Genomic DNA, 12,096 nt, shown 5'->3' with positions numbered 1-12,096 from the left:
ACGTCCCTTCCTCCCTTCATTCCTTCAGACGTTAATTCGCTGAGAGGCAGAGCCATGCTCTGGCTAAGATGCTGGGGTCAGACAACCTGTGTTCCACCCCTCGTTCTGCTACTTTCGCACCGGTGGTCCTGCCCCTGAGCCTCAGCATCCTCGCTCTTCAGAGAGAGTTAGTAGCAGCAGCATAAAGGGGATGGTGCACACAGGGCTCTGGGTGCAGGGCCTGGAAGGCAGTAGTCGGCAATTCGGCATTTACTCAACAAACTCAGGGTTTGCAATGGGTCGGGCTCTGTGCTGGCTGGAGACAGGAATGAATCCATTTGCTTCTTGAGGCCCAGGACGACCCAGGAGGCAGATATGTAAAAAGCTAGAGCTCCCACCCTTTCCCATACACATGCCTGAACGCCCAGGGACAGCGAGTACGGGACCGCCTCCGGACCCCAGGTTCCTTCCTTCACCTCCCATCCTCAGGCCTGCCTTTGACCCTTGGGCCATCTCTTAGTGCCCAACCTGGCATTGAGAGTGGTGGGGAGAGGGTATCGTTCAGCATCTCAAAGCCCACAGGTGCCTCCTTTTGGTGGGCAGCGGGCTCATCCCCTCCCCACCTGAAACATGACAGCCCACCCCCTGAGAGCTGGGCCCTGGGTTTTTCCCAAGTGGTCCAGAGGACCAGTGGGAGCCAGTGGGGATGTGGGGATGCAAGGGGCAGGCGTGGGATGTGGGCTCTAAAAGGGTGTGGGGCCGGGCACCTGGTGGGTCAGCTCTAGATGCCAAGAAGCACCGGGGGCTCCTCCTGACTCAGGAGGTAGACATGACCCCCTTGGAGCTGGGGGAGAGACCAGAGCAGCCTCCCCAGGTGCGAGGTGTTGGGGAGGCCCCCTTCCACTTCCTTCCTGGCCAACTGTTTTCTTCTCCTGTCTCGACCTCTGCTGGCCCATTCCCAGGGAAGGTGAGCTAGGGGCAGCGGCCCTGAGCACACCTGTCCTTCCCTCTCCCAGCAGCTCCCAGCATGGGCAAGAGATCAACATCGTGGTCATCGGCCACGTGAACTCGGGCAAGTCCACCACAAATGAGCGTCTTACCTACAAATGCGGGGGTGTCAACAAGAGGACCATCGAAAGGTTTGAGAAGGAGGCCTCCCAGCTGAGGCTGCTGTGACTGAGTGCCACCCGCCCCCTTTCCAGCCTTGGTTTCCCTGGGAGGGAGCCCTTATGCTGGGGGAGGGCACAGCCCGCTCCCGCTGAGCACCTGCTGGCCTGGTAGGTGCTTTTCTTAATCATTCCAGGCAGGTGGTGGGGCTGCCATTTTCCAGGTGAGGAAATGAGGCTCGGGAGGGTTAAACAGCTCGCCTGGAGGTGGCGCCAAGGTTTAAATTCAAGTGTGCCACACTGTATCTCAGGAGGTAAAGCTGCATCCCCATTTAAAAGGGGGAAAAGGGGCTTCCCTGGTGGTGCAGTGGTTGAGAGTTCGCCTGTCGATGCAGGGGACACGGGTTCGTGTCCCGGTCCGGGAAGATCCCACATGCCGCGGAGCGGCTGGGCCCGTGAGCCATGGCCGCGCAACGGGAGAGGCCACAATAGTGAGAGGCCCACGTACCGCAAAAAATAAATAAATAATAAAAGGGGGGAAAGGATTCATTTGCCGTGCATCTATTATGGATGTTGAGGCAGCCCCTGGAGATACAACGACGAACATAACAAGCCTTGTCCCCCGGGAACTCTTGGTCACACACCATTGTACCACACGACCAGCTCAGTAACTGTGTGGGTGCTGTAGGAGCCCAGGGCAGGGATAATGAACATGGCCTGGGAGGCCCTGAAGGCTTCCCAGAGGAAGGGACCCCCTCTGAGTCTTGAGGGAATGAGGAGGGTATCCGTGGGCCACGAGGAGACCAGAACAGCAGGTCAGAGCCCCTCAGGTGGAGTGCGGTTGACGAAAGGGGGACATGGGCCTTGACAGCCCTGCTAAGGAGTCTAGCCACTGTCCCTACAGCCACTAAAGGACTGCAAGCACGGGAATGACGGGGTCAGACAAGTCTTTTAGGAAGAGCACACTGCGGGCAGCAAAGGGACAACAGACCAAAGGGCCCAACACTGTGGTCTGGGAAGCCAGTCAGCAGGTTGTTGCAGCTGAACAGGTGAGCAAGAGTCCTGGCCTGGGCTCAGGCAGCAGCAGTGGCATGGAGAGTAATGGATGGAGTCCAGGGGCACGGAGGTGGGGGATCCACAGAACTCAGGGGTTATAGCTCCAGGTAAGGGGGTGAGGGAAGAAGAGGAACTCCTGGCTTGAGAAAGTGGATGGTTGGTGAACACCAGAGGCAGAGCTAGTCTGGGCCCGAACGAGTCTGCCCTAGATGTGTGACACCTGAGGCGCCCACGGGCCAGCTGTATATTGACGTCTGGAGCTCGGGAGGAAAGCCCAGGTTGGAGACTAGACCACAGGAGTAAGCAGGGCACATGCTGTGGGAAAGGGTGAGGGGCAGAGCCCTGGGATGGGTGGAGAAAGAGAAGCCCATGCAGGAGAATGAGAACGGAGGGGGCCAGGAAGGTGGGTGGAAAACCTTGGAGAAAGTTGAAGAAGCATGTCGCCAAGACGGGAGGCGTCTGAGAACCAGCTGCTGCAGAGGCATAAATAAGGAGGATTGAAAACAGACGGTAATTAACAGGGCATAAATTTGTGCCATCCGCTACATAGATCCCATTTTCCCACTCTTGGCTTCCAGAGGTGCCGTCAGTTGCTGTGGAGCCACTTACGTGGCAGGGGCCAGTCAGGAAAGCTTTAGAACCCTGAGAAAAGACGGGCTGGCCCAGAGCCAGTATGGTGGAGCATAACCGAGAACTTCATGGAGAAACAAATGACCGGATGTGGTGGTTCTCGAGGTTTCGGGTCTTAGAAACCCTTTATACTCTTATAGGGACCCCAAAGAGTTTTTGTTTATGTCAATTAGACATATCTACATTTACCATATTCAAAATTAAAACTGAGTTTTTAGGGCTTCCCTGGTGGTGCAGTGGTTAGGAATCCACCTGCCAGTGCAGGGGACACGGGTTCGAGCCCTGGTCCGGGAAGATCCCACATGCCGTGGACCAATGAAGCCTGTGTGCCATAACTACTGAGCCTGCGAGCCACAACTACTGAGCCTGCACCACAACTACTGAAGCCCGCGCGCCTAGAGCCCGTGCTCCGCAACAAGAGGAGCCACCGCAATGAGAAGCCCACGTACCTCAACAAAGAGTAGCCCCCGCTCGCCACAACTAGAGAAAGCCCGCGTGCAGCAACGAAGACCCAATGCAGCCAAAAATAATAAATAAATAAATCTATTTTTTAAAAAAATAAGTGATAAACCCCTTACATATTAAATAAATATCATAGTTTTGTGTTTGAAAAGTAACTATTTTTCAAAACAAAAAAATCTTAGAGCGGTGGCATTGTTTTACATTTTTTGCAGGTATCATTAATGTCTGGCTTAATGGCAGACAGCTGGATTCTCTTATCATCTTCTGCATTAAATCTGTTGCAATTTCATATCATGTAGCCTCTAAAAAACACAGCTAGAGGACCTGGAACCACTCTTTGAGAACTGCTTATCTAATATATATTCTAAACTGTGGGAGACTTTATACAAGTTCCTAAGTCAGGACACCTGGGTTCTACTCCTATCTCCTAATAAACTAATTCATTTTCTTGAAGAATCCACCTGGTCTCTGGATTCTCCTGATCTCCACTCTGCCCTCAGGACCTAGCACAGCACTTAGAACTGACATGAACAAATGTTCAGGGTCTCCCAGCTGGCAAGAGGCAGAGTACACCCTAGACTAACATGGTAACCTGTATATGCTACAGAATTTTTAGCAGCCTCATTTTCACGAGTGCTGAAAGAAATTCAACTTACCCAGGATCCCAGGGGTAATTCTCAGTCACAGCTACCATTTAACACAGGGTAATGGTTAAAAGCATGAACTTTAGCGTCAGATGCCTTGGGTTCCAATCCTGCCTCCGCTGCTTATTACCTGTGTGATCCTGAGCTAGTCAGTTTATTTCTCTATTATGTCCTCTGTAGAATGGAGGTAATAAAACTTCACTGAATCGCTGTGAGAATTCAATGAGATAATCCATGTTAAGTACTAAAAACAGCACCAGGTACATGGTCAGCATTACTTACATGTTTGCTGCTGTTAATTCAAGGCTCACTGTGGCCCTGGGTCATTCTGACTCTAAAACTTGCTCTGAAAGAAAAACTTAATTGTACAAGTAATACATTCTATTATTTTAAAAATTCAAAGGCATCTCCATACACTGCCCTGTTACTGTCTCCTCTGACTCTCAGCTTACTCGGGAACTTTCTTCTTGGTCGGTAGGCAGCTTTGGAAGGCAGAGTGACCCTGGGGTTTTCCCTCCCACTCCTGGCCCAGATGGGCAAAGGCTCCTTCAAGTACACCTGGGTGCTGGACAAGCTGAAGGCGGAGCCGGGGCATGGCACACCACTGACATCTCCCTGTGGAAGTTTGAGACCAAGACACACTGCATCACCAACATCAGTGTCCCGGGTCACAGCGACTTCATCAAGAACATGATCATGGGCACCTCGCAGGTACCACCAGGGGGGCGCTGTCTGCTCTGCCATGGGGGCCCTGCTATGGGGATGGGCAGTGGTTGTTCTAGGACAGGTCTGAGTTGGACCTTCCTCTCTGTCCCTCAGGCCAGGCGGACTGCGCTGTGCTGGCCGTGGCAAGTGGTGCAGGCGAGTCTGAGTCTGGCGTCGTCAAGAACAGGCAGACCCGTGATTATGCACAGCTGGCCTATACACTGGGCGTGAAGGAGCTCATGGTGGCGGTCAACAAGATGGACATCACAGAGCCTCCTTACTGTAGGATGCGCTTTGAGGAAATCAGCAAGGAGGTGAAGGCCTCTCTCAAGAAGATCGGTTACAACACTAAGGCTGTTGTCTTTGTGCCCATCTGAGGCGGGCTTGGGGACAACATGACAGAACCCAGCACAAAGGTGAGGGCGGATGGGGGCAGGGCCAATTATATGAGACTTTCCAACTCAAATCTTTGGGCTTTTCCTAGAATATAATACCTAGGATTTAGAGTGTGCTTCTAGGCCAGTCACTGTGAGTGATCTCCATCGCCATGGGATACATGATTTGATTCCCATTTTACAGAGGAACAAACAGAGGTAACTCAAGACTACGTGACTAGTAAGCATAGAGCTTCACTGTCCAATATGGTAGCCACTGATTGTATGTGGCTATTTAAATGATTAAATCAAATAAACGCAGTTCCTTAGTTGCATTAGCTACACTTCAAGTGCCCAACAACCATATGTGGTTACCATATTGGACAGTGTCATTATGAAATATTTCTGTCGCTGCAGAAAGTTCTATTGGGTAGTGCTAGCAGAGTCTAGAATTCTAGCCCATGCTCACTGCATCTAAGCTATCCTACTTCTCAGGATGGGTTAGGCAGTTATGGGGGCAATATAAATGTCTAAGATATAGTCACTGTGCCCGTGGATCCCAGAATCTGGTAGGGTTTAACATTCCTAGATGAGTGTCACCCTACTAAGGAAGTCCAGCTCTAGCATCAGACCTGGGTTCAAGCCCCATTTCCATCCCTTGCCCACAGTAAAGGGACGAGTGAGGTATTAATGCTCTGGGACTTAGGACTCACTTCATGGGGTTGTGGGAATTACCTGGGAGACCCCACATGGGCATCTGTTCACACAAACAGCTGGCGCTCAAGTGCTAACTGCTACTACTTATTGCATTTGCCTAAAGCCTACCTTTTCTATAACTGACTTGAGGATTCTTAAGCTTTTGCTCCCCGTGTACATAGCTATCTTTTTCTGACTATAAAAGTAATGTCTAACTTTTTACAAGGAGCATTTCATGCAGATATGAAGCATAAACTGCAATCCCGTGGCTTAACAGATAACCTAGTTTTCATGTAGTTCTTTCTCGACGTTCACAGCTGGACTCAAACTAAACATAATATTCTATAACACTTCTAATTTTTAAAATTTCCTTGCCACTTAAACGTGTTCAGGGACTTCCCTGGTGGTCCAGTGCTTAAGACTCCACGCTCCCAATGAGGGGGCCCAGGTTTGATCCCTGGTCAGGGAACTAGATCCCCCATGCTGCAGCTAAGAGCCCCCTTGCTGCAACTAAAAGATTCTGTATGACAGCTAAAGATCCCACATGCCGCAACTAAAAAAGAGCCCGCATGCCGCAACTAAAGATGCCACATGTCACAGTGAAGATCCCACGTGCTGCAACTAAGACCCGGCACAACTAACTAACTAACTAAATATTTTAAACATGTTCAGTAGTTAATGGGTGTGTTTTGTATTGAATCTCAAAATACAGTATTTTGTTTAGCCATATCCATTATTAAATGAAAATGGTGATTAATGATAGAAGAAATTACTATGTGACAGATACCAGACTAAGCACTTTACACATACAGAACCCCATGAAGAAGGCATTTTATCCCCATGTGAAATAAGAAAACTGGAACACAGTTAAGGAATAGCCCAAGGGCACAAGCTTCTGAGAATACTGTTTCTAATTTTATTTAAAATTGCCATAAGCATTTTGGTAAATAAATCTTTGCATGTGTCCTCAATAACTTAATTAGTATAATCTCTAATGAAACAAAGGGTAGGCATTATTTTGGAGTCTTCTGACATATCCTGCCCAATTGCCCTTGAGAAAGATTAGAACTGCCATTGGCAATGTGTTCCTTTGGACAGTATTTGAACTTCTGCACACAGGGCACTGTGCTTGGTGCTGAGGGCAGCACAGTGAATAAGAAGCAGCTCTGCTCACAGCACTCACAGTCTTGTGTGTGTGTGTTGGGAGTGGGGAATAATATCGTGTATGATGACAAGTGCTAAGAAAAATCTAAAAGGTAAGGGGACAAGGTAAGAGTGCGTTAGTGGTAAAGGGGGACTCATCTAAAATGACAGATCTGAAGCTTTTGATGTCTGTTTCCCCACACCGACTTTTTGTTTGTTTGTTTGTTTTTGGCTGCGTTGGGTCTTAGTTGCCGCACGTGGGCTTTTCTCTAGTTGTGGCGAGTGGGGGCTACTCTTCATTGTGGTGCGCGGGCTTCTCACTGCGGTGGATTCTCTTGTTGCAGAGCACGGGCTCTAGGCGCATGGACTTCAGTAGTTGCAGCACGAGGGCTCTAGGCATGCGAGCTTCAGTAGTTGTGGCACGCGGGCTCAGTAGTTGTGGCCTGCAGGCTCCAGAGTGCAGGCTCAGCAGTTGTGTCGCACAGGCTTTGTTGCTCCGCAGCACGTGGGATCTTCCCGGACCAGGGATCAAACCCGTGTCCACTGTATTGGCAGGTGGATTCTTAACCACTGTGCCACCAAAGAAGTCCCACCCACACCCTGAGTTTTGTTACACGTTTCAGCTAGTAAGATAAGGGAGTTTCATGCTCATGTCCTTTTGAGCATTTATTAGGCACCTACCATGTTCTAGATGCTAAAAGAACAAAGCATGCAGCCAGTGGACTATATGGTAGACTTGGAGTTTAGACTCAGCTCTCAAATACCTGTGACATTGAACTCCTCGGTTTCCCCAGCTTTAAGATGGAGATGATGCCAACCTCAAAGGCTGTGCAGGTCTGTGAGTTGGCACAGAGCTAAATGAGTTGCCAAGTTCATCAGATTAATTGAAGAGCTCATCCTCATTGAGGAGGCTGGTGTTTGATAAGGAGGTGGCCTCATTATCAACTCCTGGTTTAGCCATCTGCCAGTCATTGGTCCTTTGGCAACCTACTTCTGACCCTCAATTATCCCCTCTGGAAAAAGAAAGAATACTTTTATTTTTTTACAAGTTTGAATTATTTGTACAAAATTGCTTATTAAATTTTTTCAAAGCCTCCTACCTCTCCCCTCTCCCCCATCCTCTATAAGAGTTGAGTGTTAATAGAAATGGTAGCATTCTTCCTTGGGCCACTAATTTTTGAGTCCATGAGGCGAGATGTGTTCTGTGTGGCTTCTGTACTGCATAGCTTTGCTTCTCTTCCATGGAAGAAGGCTTCCTTGACTGGAGCCTCCTTCCCCATCCACCAAAACCTTCCCTGATGCCCCTTCCCCACCCTTTCACCCATGGCAGTTGTTGCCTCTTCCCCTTCTGAGAGTCTCACTAAGAACTGAGAGTTCATAGAGTTTGCTGTGAGTGCCCTCAGGGCCAGGGCACCTACCCCTCTCTACAGTGCTGTGGTAGGGGCCGGTGTTTCCTTTGATACAGGTGGGATGCTGAAGTTTCGAAGCCTAGATGTTTGCTCAAGGACCTACGGCTGAAAGGAGGCACTTCATCAGGATTCCAATTGTCTGCCTGACCTATAAGGTCCAAGTGCTGACCAGCTCTTGGTCAGCCCACCTGTCCCTTAATAACAACCACCTTGATTCTTTCTGTATGTCCTTTGTCCTGGATTTCCAGTTAACTGATATATCTTTGAAGGCAAAGATGATGTCTCTGATGAGCTTTGGGTAGGGTTTTTAGAGGAGTAAAGACAATGTCTGCTTAAAAGGCCTGAATACAATGCACTGTCATACTGAAAGTCATCTTCCCAGAAGGTCTTTTACTCAGTATGTGCCCTTGCTTATAAGTCTGCTTCCTTGGGGAGCATCTTAGTCTTTAGAAGGTATGAGCGTTAGAGTATTTGAGTCTTGTTTTCATTCTTATTACTCATCTTTACTTAACTTTGCTGAACATTAACAAGTCCTTTCTCTTCTCTGGATCTCAGTTTCCCCATCTGTATAATGAGTAGATGGAATGAGATGTAAGGGCTATTCAGATTCTAGGAATCTCTGCTTCCTAAAACGTATGGGCTCAACTCAGGGGCAATGCCTGCAAGATTTGGAGTAATTGCCACCATTTAGTGGGCACATAGTACATATCAGGTATTGTGCTTGGTGGACTGAGTGTGGTCTTTTGTGTCTTTACACTGGTCTGCCAGTAGGCAGTGATATTGCCGTTTCACAGATGAGGAAGCCCAGGCTCAGAATGCTTAAAGAAATTCCTTGAGGTCCCATGTTAAGTGCGGGCTGGTACCTGGAACAGGCTCTCTCAGGGCTGAGTAAGGTGCACATTTGGTTGCTTTTCCAGATGCCCTGGTTCCGAAGCTGGAAAATTATCAGGAAGGAAGGGAACGTGGTAGGCACGACGCTACTAGAAGTGCTGGACTCCATCATGCCGCCTGCCTGCCCTACAGACAAGCCCCTGCGGCTGTCCCTGCAGGATGTCTACAAGACTGGGGGTGAGCACATGCTGGGTGGGGGTACTTGAGGTTGAGGGCCCAATAGGGTCTGGTTTCTCTGTCCCTCCAGGTATTGGCACCATGCCCATGGGCCAAGTAGAAACTGGCATCCTCAAGCCGGGCATGGTGGTGATCTTTGCCCCCTGCAACATCACCACCGAGGTCAAGTCTGTGGAGATGCACCGCAAGGCCCTGGCTGAGCCCCTGCCTGGTGACAACACGGGCTTCAATGTGAAGAACGTGTCCTTACAGGACATCAGGCAGGGCAACGTGGCAGGGGACAGCAAGGATGACCCGCCCTTAGAGATGGGAGCTTCCTCTCCCAGGTGAGAAAGCCCACTTACGGGTGTCCTCCTGAAGTGGCCATACCGTCCTGAGAGCAGGATGGGTCACTGGGTCATTCAGGAAGTGGTCACTGAGCACAGGCTCCATGCTGGTCTCTTGTCAGCAGTGTAGGTACAGTCAGTCTGGGTTAGTACCCTGACTCTGCAGTGTATTTACTGTTTGCCCTTGAACGAGATGATGCATTTTGGTGACCTGGTTAATTTCCAAAGTACAATCTTGATGCCCTAAAGCAGTAGTTCTCAAACCAAATGCATTAGAAATCACTGGGGAAGTGTTTCAAAAATTCAGATTTGTAGGGCTTCCCTGGTGGCGCAGTGGTTGAGAGTCCCCCTGCAGGGGACACGGGCTCGTGCCCCAGTCCGGGAAGATCCCACATGCCGCGGAGTGGCTGGGCCCGTGAGCCATGGTCACTGGGCCTGCGCGTCCGGAGCCTGTGCTCCACAACGGGAGAGGCCGCAACAGTGAGAGATCCGCGTACCGCAAAAAAAAAAAAACAAACAAAACAAAATTCAGATTCCTAGAACTCTCCCTAGTGGTTCTGATTCAGTAGGTTTGTGTGGAACCTGGGAAGCTGTATGCTTGGACCTCTCAGGTGTTTCCTTGACCCAGAGTCAGAATATGAAGCCCTTTCTTTTTTCTTTTTTTTTTTTCAATTTGGCCATGCCATGTGCCACGTGAGATCTTAGCTCCCTCTACAAACCCACGCCCCCTGCAGTGGAAGCGCGAGTCTTAACCACTGGACTGCCACGGAAGTCCCATGAAACCCTTTCTTAATGCAATGTCTAGCACATTCTTCTTTTTCTAAAATAATTAATTAATTAATTTAGTTTTGTCTGCGTCGGGTCTTTGTCGCTGCCCGTGGTCTTTCTCTAGTTGCGGCGAGCGGGGTTACTCTTCATTGCGGTGCACGGGCTTCTCATTGCGGTGGCTCCTCTCGTTGCGGAGCATGGGCTCTAGGCGCTTGGGCTCAGTAGTTGTGGCACGTGGGCTTAGCTGCTCCGAGGCATGTGGGATCTTCCCGGACCATGGATCGAACCTGTGTCCCCTGCATCGGCAGGCGGATTCTTAACCACTGCGCCACCAGGGAAGACCCTGGCACATTCTTCTTTGTGCATGTGGAGGCTAGGACTACCTTGCAGTGATCTTGGGATTATTAAATGAGGTGATGTATAAAGCAGCTGACCTGGGGCCACCTAACAAGTTAAGTAGCTATTATTATAATCCATTTTTCTAAAAGGTGGGGGGATGTACATATAATAATATCTATCAGTCATAGGCATCATTTATACCCAGCTCTGCCACTTCCTCACTATGAAATTTTGGGTTACACAGGCTCCCTGCTGTGAAAATTAAACTGAAATGAATGACATTTGCTTTGCATGGAACTTGGTATACCCTATAAACATTCAAATATTCACTATAATTTAAAATGTGTCCAAGGCAGCTGACCCCTTAGCTGGTTAGAGCCACCTCCTTTGAAGGATGCTTGGCTAATACCCTCCTCATCCCCCATCCCCCCCACTTCCCCCCAGTTCCAGGTGATCATCCTCAACCATCCTGGCAGCATTGCAGCTGGCTACTCACCAGTTCTGGACTGCCACAGCACCCATCACCTGCAAGTTTGCAGAGCTGAGAAAGAAGCTTGACCGGCACTCAGGCAAGAAGCTGGAAGACAACCCTAAAGCCCTGAAGTCCTGGGAGGCAGGCATCACCCAGATGATTCTGAGCAATCCCATGTGCATGGAAAGCTTCCCTGAGTACCCACCCCTTGGTAAGGCCCAAGAGCAACTGGCTACCGGGGCTGCTACCTCCTCCTCCCAGCTCCAGGGAGCCAGTTGGCCAATGTGTCACACCTGAGCTAGGAAGCAGAACCTGGTCAGAGGATCTGAGTGCCAGGTTAGAAGGGCCCAGAAAGGGAAAGCAGCTTGCCTAGTGTCACAACGGGAAGGCAGGGGCCACTTTAGAGCCTTGCTAACTCAAAGTGTGGTCCATGCACCAGCAGCATGGGAATCCCCTGGGAATTGGTTAGAAATGCAGAATCTCAGGCTCCATCCAGGCCTGCTGAATTCAAATCTTCATTTTAACAAGATCTCCAGGTAACTGAGGTGCACATCAAAGTCTGAGAAGCACTGACCTAGAGAATGTGAACAGTAAAGAGATGAGTAGGGACTTTTTTTCCTTCCACTACTCTCTGGTGCAGTGGTTTTCAAACCTAGTGGATTACCAGAACTACTGATGGAGCCTATTAAACCCAAAGGCTCAGATTCCCCAACCTCTTAGACTCCCCAGTTATCTTAGGCATGACTGGGCTTGAAGCACAAGAACTTTCTGAACTCAATACACAGGGAATGGCACTTCCTACTCTGTGCTCAATGTTAGGCTGTCAGGGTCACCAAAGCCATGGAGAAAAAAGCAGCTACTTGAGGCAGAGTCACCAAGGCAACCATAAAAGCCGCCAAAAAGTGAGTGGTGACTCCAG

General features: G+C 49.6%; 1 pseudogene; it reads left to right on the top strand.

Annotated features, from left to right (window-relative positions):
• The first annotated feature begins 1,023 nt into the window (after positions 1-1,023).
• LOC103070297 (elongation factor 1-alpha, somatic form-like) lies at positions 1,024-12,083 on the top strand (annotated as a pseudogene).
• Positions 12,084-12,096: the final 13 nt, after the last annotated feature.

The sequence above is a fragment of the Lipotes vexillifer genome, unplaced genomic scaffold (genome assembly GCF_000442215.2).
Source record: "Lipotes vexillifer unplaced genomic scaffold, Lipotes_vexillifer_v1.1 scaffold496, whole genome shotgun sequence".
Lineage (NCBI taxonomy): Eukaryota > Metazoa > Chordata > Mammalia > Artiodactyla > Lipotidae > Lipotes > Lipotes vexillifer.
This window is presented reverse-complemented; position numbering and strand designations above follow the sequence as displayed.